Consider the following 22,505-nt stretch of genomic DNA (forward strand, 5'->3'; position numbering starts at 1 on the left):
TGCGGGGGGAGGGGGCCGTGTCTGAACCGCGACGTTGGGGAGCTGGAGCTGGATGGCAGGGGAGCCAGCACTGCGACTTTGGGGAGCTCCGGTGTAGGAGTCTGGAGGTGGAACGAAGGGATGCCCCATTGGCATTCTTGGGGCGCCCTCCGCAGGGCGAAGGGTACAGAACCCGGTAGGGGAGTGCGGGGGGAGGCTGGGGGAAGCCCGAGGCGGCCCGGGAGGAGGGAGAAGAGGTCTCCCGGGACGGAGAGTCCTAGGAAGGGACTTCTCCAACCCCCGGGGTGGGCTCAAGAAGCGGAGTCGTACCTTGCGCTGGAGGGCCGAGTTGCTGGGGTAAGTGGGGACGGTTATGGAAGAGAGGGATGAAATGCCGCGGCAGAGGTGGGGGTGCCGCGGGGCAATTAGGTGGGTATTGGGTCAGGGACCGTGAAGGTCTGGGCCGAGGAAACGCAGCGTTCTCGATAGAATGGGGACCCCATGGACACCTCGAGAGACCCTCACAGTCGAGAGACCCGAACCTGGCAATCCCAGAGCTGAGACCCGGCTCCCAATGAGTCCTGGACTAATGGGAACTGGGGGATGAGAAGGACTACAGAGGGAAGCACCTTAGGAACGCGACGCGGGGACCTGAATGCGGCGGGGAACAGCAGCTTCTTGTGCAGCCCTGGACCTTCAGGCCCCTACTCAAAAGGGGGCGACCCAAGGCCCGGACAAGTTTCCCTGCATGCTATATTGCTGAGCTGGGTTAGAAGTGATTTTCCGAGGGCTTAAAGGAATAGTTATGGAGGGCGGTTTCAAATGAACAGGTAAAATCTGGTAAAATCTATGTGTGTGGTACGCATAACTCCTATTAAGGCGTGTATAAATTTATTTCCACATGTGCTTCTTGCTCCCTACTCTCTACCCTATGAGAGGTTTTTCCAAGTAAAAACAGGAGGAAATTGAGCAATGCACATACTGATCACGGATGCATTGTGAACCCACTAGGAATAATGTAGTTTTGGATTGTGTCAGCGAAGGCACCTTTACTAAAGATGGGGAAGTTACCTGAATGGAAAATGGCCTGCCCTTGACTGCCCTCTTAACAGGTCCACAGCCCCACCCCTGAGTTGCTGCACCCTTGCCCAGGTCACCCTGCAGGAAATGAGGCTGCCTAGGAGTTCAGTGGCTGGATAGCCAAGTGTGTCAAAGATAAAACGTCTGGTTTTTCTGTCTTACGTGGTGACTCCCTTTAGTCATTTGAAGTGTTGATTATCTTATCCTATATGATTAATTATGTGAAATAAGAAGTTTAAATATTTGTTATGAAAGTTACTTCAGGAGGACCCAGGATAGGAATCCTACATGAATTTCTCCATTGGAAGTTTCCTGGCTTTGGGGTGCAAAGTTAATGGGAAGAAGATTTATCAATTTTACAAGTATCATTTCAGGACAAACTTGTTTTTCACTAAAGGGGATGTCTATAACCTTATTGCATGTTACTATAAGAAGGGGTTGATAATCTACTGAGAATCTTGTACGAAAATCTGCATTATCTTTACTGCTGCAGTATAGTTATTCATTTGGATATAAAGCTAACGGATCTTTCCAATTCTTTGTCCAAATGTTAAAATAAGTATGCCAGTATTTATACATTCAAATGAGTATTTCTTCCTCTCAGAAACCTCATCTTGGCAAGCTGTGCACTAATTCTAGTGATGCTGTCATTGCTGAGAATAATTTTGGAGCTCCTGCTTTGGAGTTGCTTTCAGAGTTTGCAACACATTTACTGAATTGCCTCCATGATGGCAAACCTTCCTCCATTGGAAAACAGCCAGACGCAATGTGTGGCCAACTTTGGCTTCTGCGGTGGGGAATTGAGGTTATAATGGGTTATGCCCATTAAAGTAATGAAAGTCCTCTTGAAGGGCTGGCAGTGCTTAAAGGGGAATCCAATAAAAGGTATGGTGTGTGTATAGGATGGAAAGTAATTGCTTTGAAGTACAGTCTTCATTTGCGTGTTCATGCACTGGCATGTGTGTAAAAAAATTGGACTTCTATCTGACTGTTTGTTGGGCTGCAGAAAGTCACTCTTTCTTTTCCCTTCCAGGTACTCTTTACCAAGCAGTTTCCACTAGTGTACATTTTTACAGAAAGCAAAACAAACAAGCAAAAAGACTTGTTTGTGCACAAAAAGACTACCCAGAAGGTTAACTTACCCCATATGTGCTTAATACCTGACTTGAGTTCTTATGGGGAAAGAGCTATACAGAAATATGAAGAAGAGAAAGATTTATGAAAATCCATTGTAGCTTTAGGATTCAGTGTACACATCATTAAAAAATTAACATTAACATCCCCCTTTTTTTTATTGTTTTCCTAAATTCTCAATTTTTTTTTCCAGATTATATAAAGCTTCAAACAGACATAACTTGAAACTTGCTTGATCTAGCTGTGATGTTGGGCAAGTTATTCCAGATTTTTAGAACCCAGTTTTCTTACCTAAAATATAGATGCTATTGAGTATGTCCCTCACATGTGGGTGATGAAAAGTCAATAAAATTTAGACCCTTAGAACACCCAATTCAGTGCCTCATGTAAGTGCTCAGTAATTTAGCTATTTTTGTTCTCAATAGCTTATGATAGTTTTATGTTAAAATTCCTTTGAAGCCATGTGCATATTTAAACTCAGATAATGATATTCCTTCAGCTGGGCTTTGCAAATGGTTATGTGAACAAGAACATTTTGTTTTCACTCTATTGGTTCTTAAGAGTGTCAAAGATTGACCTTAAAAGCCACCATAGCTTGCTACTTTATTGAATTCAGATTTTTAAAAGAACGTGTATTGGGTAAAAGCTTGTTGAAAATTTGCAGGAAAAAAGTGTCCCCTATAATTTTCCCAGCCCCACCCAAAAAATACTACTTTAATGGAATAACTGTAGTTCTCTTGGTGTGTATTGAGAGAAGAAACATTTGTCTCCATCAGACTTGAATTTTGCTTTGTTTTTTAAGTGATTTGTGAAAAGTAACTTGAGAATCAGCTTTTTTATAAATATCAACTTTTTTTAGATTTAGAAATTGTATGAACTATAAATTAGGAAGATACAAACAGGTAGGCAAATAATTTTATCTTAATTTTAATCAAATGGTTGGGGTAACTTTGAAATTGATGTTTCATGAAATGTGCAACATTTAGTGAGAGTATCTGCTTCAGGCAGGTAAGGAAGGGCACAAGGCAGGAAAACAAGAACAGACTTTGTCTCCTGAGCTTCACATCCTGCACTCACCTGCATTCTGCCCTGGTTCTGCTTGGCAGCTATCTGGAGGCTGCACATCACTCGAGCCAGGAGAACAGCACAGTACCCAGACCTCTCTTGTGTAGAGAAATGAAGTGCTCAGGCTGGAGAAGCCCAGACATGGGATCCTCCTCCCACTTGAGCTTATCTCCAGCGCCTGCGTGAGGTCCAGGCTTCCTCTGCCGCCTGGGCAGGCCTGAGCTGGCCTGAGCTAAGGCAGTTTCCCTTTACTTTTCCTGCACCCCTCCAACTCTTGCACAGAGTCCTTCTAAGGGTCCCTTCACTTTGAACAAAATACTCGAAATTCACTCTAGTTTTTGCCCTGCATGGGATTTCCTGGCCATCTGGAAGGAGAAAGGAGGCCTCCAGTGAAGCCCAGGCTCCCCTTTGATCCTCATTCCTTGCTGTGTTTTCCTCATGCTCGCTGGAGCCACAGGAGTGAGTAATACACTCCAGTAACCAGCAGAGCTGCAGTGGGGTGGCAGGGGCAGCATTCCTGGGGTAGTGTGTAGCAGATGGATGTAAATAATGCTGCGGCCTTTCAGCTGTGAGCTAGAAGCCATTAGTTCTGTTATTCTTGGTGCTCACTGTACTATAGACTCACATGGGCTAAGAATAATGATGTCCCCTGCCCCCCACCTCAAACCATTGATTAAGAATTTTGGTAAGAAGGCCCTGGGCAATGATTTTTTTTTTTTTTTAATGCTCCTCAGATGATTCTGATGCCCAGTGAGAGTTGAGGGTCAGGACCATACCTTGTGAAATCAGTGACCCACATTTTTCTCCTTGAGTCTGGCGTCTTAGACCACTCGGCCATCCTGACACACAGTGACCCATATTTTTAACAAAAGAAAGCAAAGGGGAAAAAAGAAGAGGATCAAATCTAAAATATCAAAATAATCTAGCATTGTTTTAATTTTTTTCTTTTAGTGGTGACTGCTTGCAGTATAAAATGTTTCTTCTAATGGACTACAGTTCCAAACTGTAAATGTTGGAAAACCATTGTTCTAGCACCTTGGAGGTTCTGATTAAACTTTACCTCTTTCTGTATTTCTTTGCACGCATCTGCAAGAACAGTTTTCTATGTACTTTATATGCCTGTCAAATAAGACTTTCATAATACAGAGAGCTCTAGAAGGCAGATATTAACATGTAGACTCTTTTTACAAGTGAAGGAAACTTGGAAGGGAAGAGGCCAAAAAACTGTGAAAGTCACAATAAGAACGGACAAAAAGGACTCAAATCTGGGTTTCTGATTACTGCTGTGGGGTTCTGTCCACCACATTTTTCTCTGAGTACCAGGTCCAGTAAAAAGGTACAGCATAAGCACAAAGCAAACATCATCATTATTTTTATCATATTTATTATATCATAATTATTATTTTTTCAGCATGAGTTATGATTATAATTACTATAATGACCACCTGAACAGTTACTAATGTTAAAAAGTAGATGTACATCCTGTCATTTAGTTCTCAGAATAACCCTATGAGATGGGTATTTTTATTAATCCCATTTCACAGAGAAGGAAACAGGTGCATAGAACAGAACTGCCAAAGGAGCAGATCTGGATTCTGACAACAAGTCCAATTTCTTTGCTTGTTGCCTTGTTATGGTGTTTGTTATTGCCTTGATACTGGATTGTTGTCATTCCCCTAGCTTCTAGACTCTCTTAAGGAAATTTAAATTGCAGGGAAATGGTTGCATTTTCTTCTTCTTCTTCTTTTTTTTTTTTTAAGATTTATTTTTTTGTGCATACAGAACTGGGGTACAGGCCAGAGGCTCAGGGGCGGTGAGAGGCCTCACCAGAGACAGAGTGGGGAGCAGAACAGGCAGATCAACGAAGTACGCTGCTGAGGGGAGCAGCGGGCGGGTCAGGAGAGGTCTGCCACACCATGTGGTCACCTCCTGGGTAGGTGGGAATCGAACTCATGTGGAAGTGGCTTTAGATTCTCAGTGCTGTGCTTTAACCCGCTGCGCCACCAGGGAGGGCCTTCTTCTTTTTTAGTGGTTATATATCTTAGCTTGTGATGCCACACACACAAAACAAAGCCATACACTGTTTGGTTTAAAATTTATTTCTCACATTTCTGGAAACTAGGAAATCTAAGCTCAAGGTGTCAGAGATTTCAGTTCTTGGTGAGGGCCCACTTTCTGGTTTGTGATTGGTTGCCTTTTTGCTGTGCCCTCACACAGTACAAGGAGGGAGGAAAGGCAGGTCTTGAGAGCAAGAGAGCTCCCTCCTCTACTTAAAAAAAAAACATTAATCCTATCAAGGGGACCCCACCCTAGTGACCTCATGTAAGCCTAACTGTTTCCCAAAGTTCCCTTTCAAATACCATCATTTTGGCAGTTAGGGCTTACACCTAAGTATTTGGGAGGAGGACAAACATTCAGTTCCTGTCATATCACCTTAGTACTTGTAGCTTCACTTAGCCTCCACCTCCTAGCGTGAGAGAGGAAAGCCCTCTCTGCTGCCCAGATTTACTTTATGAAGAACTTTGGCCCAGCTGTTTGTGATACTCAAAGCCATGAATTGCTGACATTGGTAGCGTGGCTTGAGAAGTCCTGGATGAGAAGGAACATGAGCACTAATCCCTGTGGGATGAGACATTGATGGACTCTCAGTAATATGGGAAGCAAAGGCTATCTCATTCATTCACCTCTCTAATTTCAAGGGCCAGATCTGTATTAAATACCAAGCTTAGGATGATCAAAATGTAATTCCTACTTATAGATACATAATTCGTAGGTAAGTTTTGGAGATGACTCTCTACTTCAGTGACAGGCCATCTACAGAACTAATAAGCTATCCCTTTTTTCATAAGTGAGGGAGATTCATTACTATAGGAGAACAGTCTTTGTTGAATGAATGAGTAACTATTATAAATGTGAATCTATAATAAGTAAGTTAGGTAAACTTTAGGATTTCAAGAAGAGCAAACCAATTCTGGTTTGCTTCCATCTCCAGACTGAGCTGACTCTTGGCTTTAACCAACACCCACAGTTCTTATAGGCTCTAAGAATTTGAAGATCAGAGTTTGGATTATTGACTTAAAAGGTTTTGTTTATCTGGAAATACAGCTAGCATTAGGGCAGTGACATTTATCCTTTTAGGGTGATGTAGACCAAGATTAAGAAAAGCAAAGAAGAAAATTTCTCTATTCTCAAAGAATAGAGAATGTACTGCTTTTCAGCAGCAGATTGAAGCTGTATATTTGCTCAGTTTTTAACACAAGATCTTTAGTTGAGTCTAAGAGAATACCCAAGAAATTTGGGGTAAATCTTCCCCGAACCAGTTAAAGAGGGAGTCAAAATACCTACTCCACTGAACATTGCCTATAGATTATACTTTTGTGAAAAGTGAAACTTGTTGGTGAAAACTATCTTCTCATTTTTTTGTTTAAACTTATTCTAAAGAGAATTGTTCAAGTTGTATGATGTGGGGGGAAACGAAGGATAATGTAAAATCAATGTAGAGGTTGAGTGGCTCTTGAATTAGAAATTTATATTTTTCATTATGTATCTATAGAACTCTGTCCAAAGAATTCATTCCAGACTTCCATCTTAACTTTTTTATTCTTGTACTTAAGCAAGATAAAAGCATCAGTATTTTTGTCTTGAATTGCCAGGGACTCTGAGCACTTTAGAAAGTGGAATTAGCCAATCTTATGCATGAGCTAATGCCAGGATTGAAACTGGCTGCAGGACCAGAATGTCACCCAGACAGACATGGTCAGGTAAGGCTCCAAGAATGTCATTGAAACTGGGTGGCATTTCAGGACTGATTTATTAAAATTTGGGTAGGTGAAGAGATTCAGGTTAATTCAGTGTGCAATAGGTACTTCTTGGATTGCAATGTCTTTTTTTCCTATTCCTTTGTTAAATCATCCCGAATTTTGACTTCTTGCTTACGGTTCACATTCCCAGAAATAATGTCACCTCTTCATTGCTGATGTCAATTCACAGGCTCATGACAACTTTCTACTGCATCTGAGTAGAGTCATCCTGATAGGAATACTTCAGGAGAAGCAAGAGAAAAAGGAAATAGATGTTTTGGAGGAGTAAATGAAGCATGTCAGACCAGTAGAGGTAGGATTCAAACAGGAAATCTGTCAGTTCATTATCAATAGGAATTTTCTAGCCACTTAATAAGTGCTTAACACCCTGTTCGTTACTTTGAGAGATACAAGAGACATACATGGTTTCTGTGCTTGAAGAGTGTCAAGTACATTTGGAACATCAAATTTTTTCTTACGTGACAGGGAAAGAAAACTTGAGACCATTCATAGTGTGTGCTGGGTTGTGAAGCACTGGTGTAGCTATAGGACCTCTTGGTTTAGTAAGGATAACATCAATGTGAGTACCAAAAGTCGTAGTGGGATTCAGGAGAAACAATGCCAGGGAGATCTTGAAACAAGGGTAACATTTAAATAGAGAAGGCAGCATTTTTGATGAAACAGCTTAAGCTGCAGTGCAGAGGCAAAAATCAGAATGTGAATGTAAGGCCCCAAGGAAATCGCTCCATTTTTCATCATGTCGCATAACCCCACTTCACATGTTATGTGTTTGTTAATACAATGTAAATTACTTGAATAAAAATTTTAACAGAAAAAAAATAAAAAAGTTTTAGAGTATCCCTAACCTTCCCTATAGAAGACTGGATTACAACTGAATTCTTAGCTAATAGAATTTCAACTTTATTGTTTATACTCATCTGTTGATCCTCTCAACCACACACATGCACACACACACACACACAGTCATCATTCAATAAACATTTCATAATGGTAATAAGAATGGATGAACTGGTTGGATTTGAATTGAACTACAGCCCAGAGAGAGCGAGCGTCTAACATGGCTCCCTTATATACCCCCGAAAGACCCAGAATGCCTTCTTAGCTCCGGCCTTGGGTCCTTGCAGTTCTCTCGGTGGTATTGCTGGGAGTTGTAGTTTAGTGGAATAGGGAGTGGAGTCCAGAAAACTGGAGCAGGGGATGGAGTCCACAAACTGCAGAGTTCCTTCAGGACATCCTTTCCCTCTAATAGTTGTGCTACATCTCATAATCTGGGAAGCCACTGAGTCTAAATATTAACCAAGTTCCACAGGAAATAATTAATAATGCATTCATCTTACTTAGAAGCCTAGAGAGATAGAATAGCTGTTATATATACATGTGTGTATGTATATAAAGATTTATTAATTTATGCATATAAGAACTGGGGTACGGGTCAGAGGTACATGGGTTGAGAGAGGATTCGCCAGAGACAGATTGGGGGAGCAGGACAGGCAGATCTACTGAAATACACTGCTAAGGGGAACAGAAAGCAAGACAGGAGAGGTCTGCTGTGCCATGTGGGTCAGCTCCCTGGCCAGGGATTGAACTCCTGCTGCAGTCAGTGGTTGCAGATAACTTCATTGTGCTGAGACTTACCCCCGTGCCAACCGGGAGCCCCCAAATAGCTGTTATATATATTAAGCAATTATTATGTGCCAGATATTGTGCAATGCACCTTATTTACATTGTCTCTAATCCCTGAAACAACCTTAGGAAGGAAGAAGATATGCTAGTTTCCAACTGAGAAGACAAATTAAGTAACCAGCCCAAGGCTATTAGAATTAGTGGCTGAGCTAGGATGGCAGAGTCCTTGTTTGTGAGAAGGCACCGGACAGATGAGTTTGGATTTAATTAAGGGCTCCCTTAGAATGCATATATAACCTGAAATTTCCCAGTGTGAGAAGGGGGGGTTTCTCTGTAATTCCTGTCTTACCCACTTCTCCCCTCAGCAGTGTATTTCAATAGATGTGCCTGTTCTGTTCCTCACTGTCTCTGGTAAATCTCTCACCCCCAGTATCTCTGGCCTGTACCCCAGTTCCTGTGTGCATAAATTAATAAATCTTTAAAACATGTCTGATATCCCTGGAAGGAATTCCAGAAGCTAGTAGTTATCAGGACTGACAATGTATATATGCAGTTGCCTGAACAAGTTGGAGGCAGAGGGCTGAAATGGGGGCCAAGGATGGGGAGTGGAGTTGTGCATTGAGCATTTTTCATTGTTTCATGTGGTTACAAGATTGTGAAGCAGCTGTACAGGCCACCAAAATTTGGAAGGTGAAAGCAGCTGAGTTTGGAACCACCCACCAGCTCATCTAAAGCTGACTTGAAATTGGACTTGTGATTATGTATATCTGATTAAAGTAGAGCGTAATGGATTGTGAATGGATGTGGCTGTTTTAAAAAGCTTCTGAAGCATAGAAAACTAATAATGCATTTGAAGCAGTTTTGATGGCGAAAGGTTGGGCAGTAGTGGATCACCGAGGGTTACAGTGAATTTCTCAGTGTGTCTGCCCTTTCTGCTCCCCCCACCAAACACTGCTGGCCTCACATCACACCCATGGCTGGAGAGAAGCAGGCTGTGATCTCAGCCTCTTTGACCTAGAAACAATGCCTCCAAGATCCTCTCTGATGTAAAACCCATCATATTTATTGAGCACATATAAGCAGCTTAATGTGTATTACCATCTCTCTCTCTTAAACTTTCTGCTATGGAAAATTTCAAAAAAGGGGCCCTCCCTGGTGGCAGAGTAGGTTAAAACCCAGCACTACGAAGCTATCTGCAACATAAGTTGGATCTCTGGCCAGGGAGGTGACCACATGGCGCTGCAGACCTCTCCTGTGTCACCCACCACTGTGCCCCTCAGCAGTGTACTTCGTGGATCTGCCTCTTCTGCTCCCCACTCTGTCTCTGCTGAATCCTCTCACCCCTGCACCTCTGGCCTATACCCCAGTTCTTGTATATATAAATAAATAAATCTTTTTAAAAATTAATAAAAAGGCAATGGTGGAAAGAAAGGTGTAACAAAACCTCATGTGCTATCACCCAGTTTCAACAATGATCACTTAGGGCCCACTTCCTTTGATAGTATCTTATGCAGATGATTTTGAAAAAAACCTCAGATATCATTTCATAATTTGTGAGCATTTCAGAGTGAATTTTTGAAAGATAAACACTTGTAATTCTTTAAGCTTCACAAAACTATGTGTTAGCCAGGTAACATTATATATATGTATGTATATCCTTATTCTATAGAATAAAGACGGCAAAGTCCAAGGAGGTTTAAATTCCTTGACTGAGGTCACACAACCTGTGTCAGAGTCAGGATTCAAACCCCGGTTACCTTAAGCAGGAGCCCATCCAGTTATTATAGGTTTCCTCTAGATGCCTCTCCTGCAGCTAATGCCACACTGTGGAAGTGGATCCTGGGAGTAGAAGAAACTCCCAGGGACATAACTTGATTTTTGTGACTTCACTTATGTGACCCTTGCTGCAGATTGGGTCTACATCGGGCCACAGTGACTGTGAGAGACATGGAATTGTCATCTCCAGGAACAAAAGACCCGCCTGAAATATTAGTGGGCTGTATTTGGGCAACACACCAATAAAGCAGTCAAACCACTATTGTGATAGTGTTTGAAATGTTGAATCAATGCAAATGAAAAGAACGGGGCAGAAAACATGCCAAATGTTGGACAGTGGCTGCTGGAGAAAGTAAAAGCTTTCTTTTAAAATGAGTTTTCCTCTGGGTGTTTTTTGTTTGTTTGTTTGGCAGAAAGCAGCAGAATCTTCCCACTGAGTCTTTTCAGTTTGGTTCAAGCATGGCTAATTGTGTTTGTGTGTCTCCAGAATCACATGCCTGCCTCCTCTCCCTTGCCTTTTCTTAAGGTCTCTCGCCTGTTGTGGATGACTATTGCTACCAAAAGTGTTCTCCTCACTTGGGAGCCAGTTGGCTGACAAAACAGAATAGATGCTGGAGGCCAGCTTGAGCTCTCCAGAGAGCTGACCTGGTCTCTGGTGTCGAGTCTACCTCAGGGGAGAGGGAGCAAAGCTATATAAACTGGCTATGAAAGGAACCCTCGTCCACTTGGTGGCCATCAGGACTAAGGACAGAGCAGAAAGCAAGTGAATAGTGTGGATTGATTGCCCAAGAGAGCTTTGCTAGTTCAAGTTCGAGAAATCAACTCTCCAGTGTTCCTATCAAAAGAAACATCACATTGACTTTTCTACTTAATACCTTCCTTTATCTTTGGGGACAAGGCATTTGTATGAACCTTAAACTTCAGTTTCCTTTCCTTTACTGCACAGTCCTACCTCAGAAGCCGTGTAAGTGCTGGAGAAGGACCCAGTTCCTCTCATCCTTTCACCATTACCAAAAGGTGCTTGTCAGAGTGCAGTTGACGAATAACCTAGAAATTCCACCACTGGCCCTTCCAGGAAATGCCAGCAAGGACATTAGCCTGTTCCCTTTCCAGAGAGTATGTATTTTCTTTAAGCATTTATTGTTGCAAGTACTTTCAGACAGATTGTTTGTTTGTTTTTTAATGGTTGATGGCTTCTGCTTTTCCAAAAAGTCATGTAGGAAAACGGTGAACTATAATTCACTTGTCTCTGCATAGTAGAGTCCCTCAGCAATGGTAAGTACTTGGCTCTGTGCCAAGGCTCCCTACTGAGCCAGGTCTCCTGGTGGAGCCTGTGGCAGACATCATAAATCGAGCCCAGCGCCTTCCCTCCAAGCTCATTCCAGGCCTAGACACCTCTCTATACCAGATTGCAGCAGGCCTTGCTGGCAAGTTGGCCCAAGGGCTGAAATCTTTTTGCCATTTCTTAAGTTAGTAGTCTTTACAACCCTTCCAGAACTAAAACCCCTGAAGCCCCATCAGCCTTTCTGTTTGTGGTCACTTTAGGTTGCTAAAAGCCAGGAACCAGCTCTCCTCTTTCACCAAGAAGCACATTAAAGGGAGGAGAATGTTACCACCACCCAAGAATGCCTTTTTAGAACGCAGAAGACAAGAAAGAATGCTTTAAATGCTGATAGTTTCCAGAGGGACTGGAGGTTGTGACTCTCTCTTTTAACTCACAGTAGGTTTGTAGATTGGGTTTGCTGACCAGTTGGTTACTCAGTGCAACTAATTCAATTCATTCTTTTCATAGGAGAAACAAAATGCTTAATGCTCATGAGTGCTATAAAGGAAATGGAAGCCCAGAGTCTGTCCTTAAGGAGTTCCTAATCTGGTCTAGCAGTTGTATTAAGCTGAATTTAGATTCAGTGTAGTTTAATGAGATGTGAAAGCAAGAAACCTAGTGCTAAGTTATAATTAACTCACACTCAGCTGACAAACCACTGCTTTACTTTGGAAGGAATTTGGAGGATTTTAAGACAATATGTATGAAACTGCAGGACTTCCTTAACAGAAGATATTCTGTTGACCCTATTATAGCTAATGTCATGGGCTACTGGAATGGCTTGGGTCAGTTGTAGTCCCCAGAAATCATTATGGCCTCCTTAAGGTCTGGCTGTTTCCAGGAAGACTGACAGAGGCGACCAGACAGAGTCTGGGTGCTAAGATCAGACTGTGCCATCAGTGTGGTTTTCTCTTGTTGTTTGAATGAACAGTACATTCTTTTGCAAGAAAGTCAAACCAAGTCTCATTTTGATATCCTAGACTTTCAGTGCAGGTGCCAACAGAGGTACTTTTATATTTTAGAAGTCTCAAGTGGAAATATTGGTGGTAGGGGGCCAGAGGGGGCTATCTTATGCGTCAGAAACAGTATTAGATTGGCCAAGTACTTTAAATATATATTTAAATAGGATATATATTAAAAGGATATATATGTATATATGTAAATCAGATAAATTTAGAGCCCCTTTCCTTAAGAGTGCATAATTACTTATCAGTGCTTATATAAAATTCATACTTAGGCTGATACTGCTTCTGACTTACTATATTTCTGTTTTGATGTTCTGTAAAAAAAGAGAGAGAGACCAAAAACTCATTAGCTGTTATTTGGGAATGCCCAGAATAATTGAATTCTCTGTGGGTGAGTGGCTAGCAAGGCTGAAATAGCAAGATGGGGAATAATGGCAACTTTTCAGTACATACTACTGTTCTTTGTGGAAGGGAGCACAGGGGCAATGGAAGTGAAACTGCAAGTACTGACCTTGACTTTCTGGTAACAATAAGTGATTGTCTCTTCCCAGGACCATATGATCTGTGAAACTTGCTGAAATAGCTGCTGGCTGGTGCTGCATTTTCTGTTTTCTAAAGGCACCCTGGGACTTTAAAAAGTACCCCTTTGGCTACAAAGTCATCTTATTTTGAAATATCTTATTTGAATGTTAACTTGATGACAAACTTATAATTTTGGTTATTGGACACGAAATGATCTTTAAAATTGGAGATGACACTTTCTGGATCTACAGTCATCTTGTCTTAGGCTTATAACTATATATATATTTATACATATTCAACTTTATTCCGGAATCAGGAATTGTTGGCCTTTATTGTTCTCAGTTACAGATGGTGTTATTGATGCCAGAAGAATTGTGATTTATTTTAAGTATGGGATTCATTTAATTTGATGAGAATAGGATTTGAATCTTCTTCCAACTCACTTTGTCTCTAAGATCAATACAGCCTCAAAGAAGAGAAAGCCGTCTGTCTTATAATGGTGTTTATAATAGATGTGCACTGTTGATATTAATGAAAGAGTATTTATTACAATGTAGCTTTAATTAATCAAAGTCTTCAATTAAAGCAGTTGTGACTGACATATTCTACTTTGGGAAAACAAGAACAAGAACAACAACACCAAAATACAGCAAAGTAAAATCCTATTGCAATTTTTTTTTAAAGATTTATTTACTTATTCATATAGAACTGGGGTACAGGCCAGAGATGCAAAGGGTGAGAGGATTCACCAGAGACAGAGCGGGGAGCAGAACAGGCAGATCAATGAAGTACACTGCTGAGGGGAGCAGCAGGCGGGCCAGGAAAGGTCTGCCAGCCATGTGGATCTCCCCTGGGGCAGGCAGGAATTGAACTCATGCGGAAGTGGCTTAAGATTCTTAGTGCTGTGCTTTAACCCGCTGCGCTACAGGGAGGGCCCTATTGCAATTTTTTTTTAAGATTTATTTATTTATTCATACAGAACTGGGGTACAGGCCAGAGATGTGGAGGGTGAGAGGATTCACCAGGGACAGAGTGGGGAGCAGAACAAGCAGATCGACGAAGTACACTGCTGAGGGGAGCAGCGGGGGTGTCAGGAGAGGTCTGCCACACCATGTGGATCTCCTCCGGGGCAGGCGGGGATCCAACTCATGTGTAAGTGGCTTAAGCTTCTTAGTGCAGTGCTTTAACCTGCTGCGCCACCAGGGAGGGCCCCCTATTGCAATTTTTTTTTTTAAAGATTTATTTATTTGTACATACAGAACTGAGGGTACAGGCCAGAGGCACAGGGGCGGTGAGGGGCTTCACCAGAGACAGAGTGGGGAGCAGAACAGGCAGATCGACGAGGTACACTGCTGAGGGGAGCAGGGGGCGGGTCAGGAGAGGTCTGCCACGCCATGTGGTCTCCTCCGGGTCAGGCGGGATTTGAACTCATGCGGAAGTGGCTTTAGCTTCTCAGTGCAGTGTTTTAACCCGCTGCGCCACCAGGGAGGGCCCTCTATTGCAATTTTTAAGAGCTACTTCCACATAAGTCCCCAGAGCTGGCACACAGACCATTCGGTCTTCTTGGCCATCAGTGCTTCCACCTTTTAAGCTGCATAATGAGCACTAATATCCAGAGGGCAATGAAGGACCTGGACAGCCCTGAATTACCAAAATTATGTGCAATTTACACATTTAGGAAAATATATGTTAGAATGATTTTCAATAAGTGAGGTTGAAACAAAGCATTTTGTAAAAAGCGTCAAAGGTCAGGGCGTGGCCCTTGAAATAAAGCTCTTTGGTACATATTGTCCATCACTTCCTGGCTGGGTGACTTTGGCCAAAGGAATTAACCTGTTTCCTCATCTGTATGTCATAGGGTTATGAAGAGTAACGTACAAAACTTTAAACTTCTGTTCCCGTCATATAACAAGCATTCAGTATTTGTAAGTCATTATAATAACTAATTGGCAACCGGATAAAGAAAAATACCAGATTAAGGTGAGGGAAAACTGTTTCTCTGGTTCATGTTAACATCTTGGTGCTACCATTTGCTGAGCTAGAAACAAGGCAGATTGGACAGAAGAACAAGAAACTCAGTTCTCTTTGGCTCTTTTGCAAGTATGTTTGTTACAGCCAAGGAGAAATATCAAATAGGCATCGGTTATATCTCATTCCAGATAATAACTAAGTTTTCTGTGTACTACAGATTATCTCTTGGACTTTCTTAAAGATTTCTTATGAACTCTCAAAAAAAAAAAAAAACCCTAAATTCTGTATGCTTCAGAATTTCCTTCTGAATAATACTGAACATATTAATAGAACATAGTATATACACTCCGTCACCTTTGCTAAAGGGATAATTGCTTTCAAAGGGTCCTCAGTAGCTTGGATAAAGGTAATACGTGTGTGTGTGTGTGTGTGTGTGTGTAATGGTCAAAGCCAGCTAGAGATCTTAACACAGAGAAAAGGAACTTAAAGGCCAGTATATTTTCAGTGTGTCTTTCTTTCATCTATCCATTTATTGTTTCTTACAATGGATTTTACTGAGTATTTACTGTATGTCAAGTATTGTTCTAGGTGCAAGGGGTACATTAGTGAACAAACTGGACAAAGATCCCTCTGCTAATTGGACTTATATTCTGGGCCAGCACACCCAAGATGGTTACAATTAAAATAATCATAAAAGTGTTTACAAGAAGGAAATACAACTCTTGTGTGCATGATAGGTGAGTATGCAAATGATGCAGCCACTATGGAAAGCAATGTGACAGTTCCTCAAAAAATTACAGAATAGAATTATTTGTGGACCTAGCAATTCCACTGAGTATATACACATCAGAATTGAAAGCAGGATCTCAAAGGGATACCTATGTTCATAACAATATTATTCACAAGTACCAAAAATTGGAAGCAACCCAAGTGTCCATGGATAGATAAGTGGATAAACAAAACTATATATATATATATATATACACACACACACACATATATAAAATATATATACAGATATATATTATATGCAGTGAAACATTATTCATCACTTAAAAGGAAAGACACATGCTACAATACAGAGAACCTAGGGACTATGATGGTAAGTGAAAGGTCATTCTCTGAAAGACAAATGCTGCATGATCCCATTTATTTGAAGTACCTGGAATAAACAAATTCAGAGAAAGTGGAAGAGTATTTCCCAGTGACTGGGGCAGAGGGAAATATTGTTTTATAGGTTTTGTGCTTCGGCTTTGCAAGTTGGAGATTAATTGCTCAACAGTGGAAATGTCCTTAATGCAACTAACATGTATATTATTTTTTAAGATTTATTTTTATTTATGCATACAAGAAGAGGGGTGCAGGCCAGACATACGGAAGGGTGAGAGGATTCACTAGAGACAGAATGACAAACGGAACAGGCAGATTGACTGAAATACACTGATGAAGGGAGCAGTGTGCGAGACAGGAGAGGTCTGCTGTGTCATGTGGGTCAACTCCCTGGTTGGGACTAGAATTCATGGCTGGTGAAAGCTTGATAGTGCTGAGACTATTAACCTGTGCACCACCATGGAGGCCCTAAATTGTACTTTTAATAATGGTTATGATGGTCAACTTTATACTGGGTGGATTTTAGACAATTGAAAAAAAGTTTGAGGAAAAAATAATACAATACAAGGTGAAAAGTCTACCAGAAACAAAAAGTAGAGCAAAGGATCTTCAGGGTGCTGGGAGAGTGCAAAGGTGGGACTGAGTCAATAAGGCAGTGGGGAGACCACCTTGGGAAGGTGAGGCTTGAGCAAAGACTGGAAGGAGTTGTTTCTTGGCAACTGTTACCAAGATCTAAATCTTCCTGGGCCCAAAGGTGGTGTCTGGAAGTGCGAAGGCAGTGATCAAGTGGCGCGTATCCTGAAGTTGACATTCCTGGGCAGCTAAGGCAGAAACTGATGCTGAGCATTTCAACTCAGTTGGAAAACAGATCCAGGCACTCAGGTAGCACTGGCACAGATTATAATCAGATGTCATGCAAGACTGGACTTGTTACAGTAAAGAGAAATGGTTCTTATACTTAGCCCTTTCTAAAAGCAAACCTGATAAGTTAGAGACAACAATCAGCAGTTTGATTTTGTAGTCACCCTAAGCTTGCTTGTTGTTGTTTAGTCAAAATGAATCTCAACTCCATCAGATGACTAACTTTCTCAGGCTTGGGCTGACCTTTCTGTCAACTCCTAGGAAGGGAGGCCGCTCAAGAGTACTTATTCATTTATTCTCTATCTGCTAGATCATGTGGCACGGAACGGTGAGCTGCTTATAAAAATCCTGTGACCCGGGCATGTTTTATTACTAATTTATAGGCTGGTATAAACAGGTATCAACTTGCTTCATTTGAGCCAACTCTTTGTCCTCACAAAAAAATGGAAAGAGGTTTACCATATTGGAGGCTTTTCAAAAACTGATTTTTCAACATCTCATGTTTTAACTTTTCCCTTGTTTAATGAAAAATAAGTAAATGAGCATGAATCTCTACTTTGAAATTAAGTCTACATTAGACTTATTAGCTTTCACATACAACATGAATTCATGTGCATATCACATGAATATGCATTCATGCATATATGTTTTTTTTAATTTAGGAATATGGCATGTTCAGAGCTAACAGTTGCTTATTTTATTGTCCTCTATACTTTTCTGTACTCTTGAGGTGTTTATAATCTTAGAATGAAAGAAAGTCACAGGACATGGTTAATAGCAAGTCACCCCCACCTCACTCCATTCAACTTGGAGGGGAGATGAATATAGATGGATAGACACACACCTTTGCACCTCCATAATCGTGTCCCCTGGCCAGGGATCCTGAAGCCACATCAGTAGCACTTCAAAACATGCTGCTTGTGACGTTCTCCCCAACTATAAAGTTATTCAAGAATTGCTAAGATCATGGAGACCAAGTGTAAGAGGAAGAAGAGATCCCTCTATAAATACTATCTGTATTGATGGCAACAAGCATTGGGCTTATGTCATGTGACACAGTAATTGCCCTTAATTAACCTTGGATCTTCTAGGGATCTGGGAAGAGTACCCAAACAACCGCAGGACAGATTTAGAGGTGATGATGTCATTTTAATGGTACAACTGCAGTTTGCAGGACTACAGGCAGACATACTGCTTTGACTGGGTGCATCTGAGAGGTCCCTTCACGGATGGATAAGGGCTTGGGGAGGTTGAGCTAGGAAAGAGGACATTCCAGGTAAAGTATAGCTTTGACAAAAACCTGGAGAGGCATCCCCTTCTGGGCGAATACCCAAGCAGGTATGTAGGCACTGCGGCCTTTGTTCATCACAGCGAATAGCTGGAAACAACCTGTGTGTCTGGGTCGGGGTGGTGCACTGCTCATAAAACTCAGAAGGATGAACAAATAAGCCATGGTATTTGAAAAATCTTCAGTGGAGAATCAAATAGGGAATCAGGTTTCAGTGTGGAAAAAACAAACCCTATTCAATGAAAGAGAGAAGGCTAAGGGTATTCAGTGCAAAATTTATATAAAGGTTAAAAATATTCCAAAAATATATCTTGTTCATGGATATTTAACTTCTTGATATCTATAGTATATCATTACATGCAGACATAATGTTTTCATGTGAAAAGATGAGTGGATACAAAAATTACCAAAGTCATTGCTGGAGAGGGAGGGAGAAGAATGGGTAGACCCAGGGCTGCTGCTTCTTGTTATATAGCCCTGAAGAGATGCATGTACATATACAACATGTATTCGTGTGCATGTCATATGAACATACATGCATGCATGTTTTTCTAAATTCACACTATGTTAAGCGCTGACAATGACTTATTTTATTACCCTCTATACTTTTCTGTAATCTTGAGGCATTTTATAATTTTAAAATGAGAGAAAGTCACAGGACATGGTTAATAATAGCAAATGATAGAGATCAGTGGTTTTCGAACTTCATCACGACCCATGGTAAGCAACAGATTTTATTTTAGGAACCAGAAATTTCGTGACTCTACTTGTCCTTAATATGTGGGGTGTGCCTTGACATGTTCTATTTGTTCTGCATGAAACCCCCCCAGTGGGTGATGTTGAAGATGCTCATGAGGGCTCGGGCATGGAAGACTTTGAGTGCCAGCCTGGGAATGTGAGTCTAGCTGGCAGAGAGGAGGGCTGGCTGCCAGCGACTTCACAGTACATCAGCATCAGAGCTGAATTTTAGCCAAATGAATAAGAGGGAACAGAGGCCAGAGGTTGGAGGACACAAAATTCATTAAGAGGTTTTCACTATAGTGTAGCTGAGGCAGTTTAAAGGCAGAAGTAAAAGAAGGACTAAGGTCTAGATATGCTACAACTAGGAAAAAAAAAAAGATTTGATGGCTGGGATTTTAGGAAAGAGAAATTTTAGTTTGATTTTAAGTTTTGCTGACTGGGGGATTGGTCACAATTACAGAACTAGGTACATCAAAGCTTGGTTTAAATACATAAGGAGTAAAGCAGGAAGCATATAGCGTAGGCTTGGTTGAAGTTCAAAGGTATGAATTCCTAATGGTCTTACTGCATTGTGACTTTCTATCACAGTACACAGCACCTGAGGAGGTGAAGAGAGCAGACAGGTATAGTCTGGGTGACTTTAATAGGTTCAACCCAAATCTGAGATCTTGGAGTTAAGTGAGCCTGAATGGTAATCACTACCTTTATAGAATTTGCAGGTAAGACAGGTGGGTAGTTCTAATGTAATGGAGATGAAAGCCACTTGTGCTTTAGTAGTTATCCATCTCAATTGGATAATTAACTTTTCAAATGAAGCTCCTATTTAGAATAACTAATGATTTTTAACCAGATAAGCTACTGGCTATAAATTACTAATTCAAGTTTTAGGGATAAAAATCATAATAGGAAGCAAAGAAGACTCTTCAGGGATTCCCTCCGTAGGCTGTCCTGGGAGGGGAGGCTGGCTGACAAACTCAGGATGCCCGGGATTCCTAGTCCACCATTAGTTCAAAGGCAGACAAGTACCCACTTCTCATGTAGCTCCTCCTTTCATTCATATTTGATGAACTTTCTTTTCTGAGCCATAGGTGACTAGCTCTTGGGACCTAGAAGTCGGACTCAATGAGGCCTGCCTATACCTCAAGCTGATCTGTTGTAGGGCTTCAACTAGGTTACTGAAGTTTTCTGTACCACATTTATTCCCACAATCAAGTAAAATAAGCAAAAATGAATGTTTAAATGTCTTGAGTATCTGCAACTGAGTGAATTTCACAACTTAATATACAACCGTTTACAGCACAATACTAAGAGGATATGACAGAATATGATTAATTTTGCTTGGAGCTGTTGCCAGATCTCACAGAGGAGGTTATAGCTGAGCCCGGATTGGCAAGAGAAGCAGCTTTGCAAGACAGAGGGGTGCCATGAACACTGGTGAGACAAATCCTGTGGCTTGATCAGTGAACCAGGACAGTCTGTTCTGCCTCTTTCTATGCAACAAGAATAAAAAACTAGGTCTCCTAACTTCTGGTCTGGTGTTATTTTACTTTAGTTGTTTCTGCCTGGCCTCTATTTCCTGCACCTTTCCGTAGGCATTATTGGGCACAAAAGTGCCAATTGTGGGAGGAGATAGACCCAAAGGGAGTTGGTAGTTGGAAATCCAGATAGCAGTTAAGTATTGTTACGGATACCTACCAAGCAGGTGAATGATGCAAACGTCTAACTAAATGTTTCCTTTTAAAAAATACCTCACATTGTTGTTATCAGATCTTGCTGGCTTGACTCTTAGAAGTAAAGTGGGGCAGAGGAGAGTCTTCTTTCCCTTAGTCTTTGAACAAATATCCATTGCCACATTCTGGGGCACCTTTACTCTGATAGTGGCCGATAAGAGAAACAAAGGCAGTAAGACAGTGTTCCTGTCTCAAGGAGCTTCTAGCCCGGTGGGAAGGGGGACAGAACTATCCACACACACAACAGTGGAGTAGCGCGCAAATCCGGATGTTCTGCTTAACACAAGTATGTGGAATGAATGAGTAAGTGTACATGGAGAAAAACAAGCAGGATGACCTCGACAAGCCTTCATGGGCTTGAAATAAGCCTGGAGGGTATCTAAAGAGAAACTGAGGATGAACGACTTGCTGGATTCTTGGGCACCAAGGAAGGGCCAGGTCTCCACACTAACAGAAGAGTACAGAGCATTAGCTGCAAAAGGTTAACATTTTCTGGCTAGAAAGCACTGCCTGCCTCCAGAGTGTTCCAGCCCGGGCTTAATTTGTCATCAGCTTCCTCCGCTATGAAAAGTACATTTCCAAGGTTGACTTCCTGCCAGTAGAAATCTGCAAGCCCTCTTCAAGCTTCACCTGGGCTGGCCCGGGGCCCAGCAGGTTTGCTCATAGATAAAGCTTCCTGCAAGTGAGGGGTTAGATTAGGCTGAAGCCAAACCACATCTAACGAAGATGGTAGTTAACACGCTTACGGAAAGTCCAAGGAGACCTTGTCCCTAGGCTTTAATTAACAAGCGTTGCTGACAGCAGAGTTTACCTTTACCCAAACAAGAAGTCTCTGCAGAAAAATGATCAGCACACCCAGCTGCCTGTTGATTGACCCTGCACTAAATGTGTCTTCGAAACTGTTCCCAGCCCCTCCAAACGCTCCCACTCTGATTAAACACAGATGCTACATAATGCACGTGGAAGGGGCAGCTTGTGTCTGTAATGATCCTTTTGAAAACAGTATCTGCACTTAAAATAGTGACATTAGCTGAGGTGTAGACGGTATGGGAAGTAGCAAGAAAGAGAATTCAGGAATCCCAGTGAAGGCGCTCCGGCTGGAGAAAAAGGAAAAGGAAAAGGCACGCGGAAGATGGTGCTCTGCCCATGTTCCCCAGACACAGCAGCAGGTTAAGCCACTTCTTTCTCCCCCATCCGTCTGATGGGGAGCTGCTGAGGCAGGGTCAGGTGGAGAGGATCCTGAGGCAAGAGGGTGCATATGTGCCAGCACATTTATGGCAGGGGTGCAGCCTTTTTTCTAGGCAGGGCTCAGCCACCTGGGATACCCCATAGTCAGCTAGGTCATCTGGGCTTGTGTGCCGTGGGAAAAGTCTTTTGACAGTATTGTGTGTACTGCCTTTCCCGATCTAAGAAAACATGATTGCTGCCTTAATAGTAGCTGTGATATATTGTCCCCCTTCCTTCTTCCCCATAACCACTAGCCTACATAACAGCAAATATAGCTGTTATTCTTTT

At 41.8% G+C, this 22,505-nt stretch overlaps 1 protein-coding gene across 1 annotated transcript in view; it reads left to right on the plus strand.

Moving 5' to 3' along the window:
* Positions 1 to 22,505, plus strand: part of PAQR8 (progestin and adipoQ receptor family member VIII) — a 34,388-nt gene that overhangs the window by 453 nt on the left and 11,430 nt on the right. The gene's annotated exons all lie outside the window — the stretch shown is intronic.

This window comes from Condylura cristata, unplaced genomic scaffold (assembly GCF_000260355.1).
Source record: "Condylura cristata isolate star-nosed mole 26May11 unplaced genomic scaffold, ConCri1.0 scaffold00001, whole genome shotgun sequence".
In the NCBI taxonomy this organism is placed as follows: domain Eukaryota; kingdom Metazoa; phylum Chordata; class Mammalia; order Eulipotyphla; family Talpidae; genus Condylura; species Condylura cristata.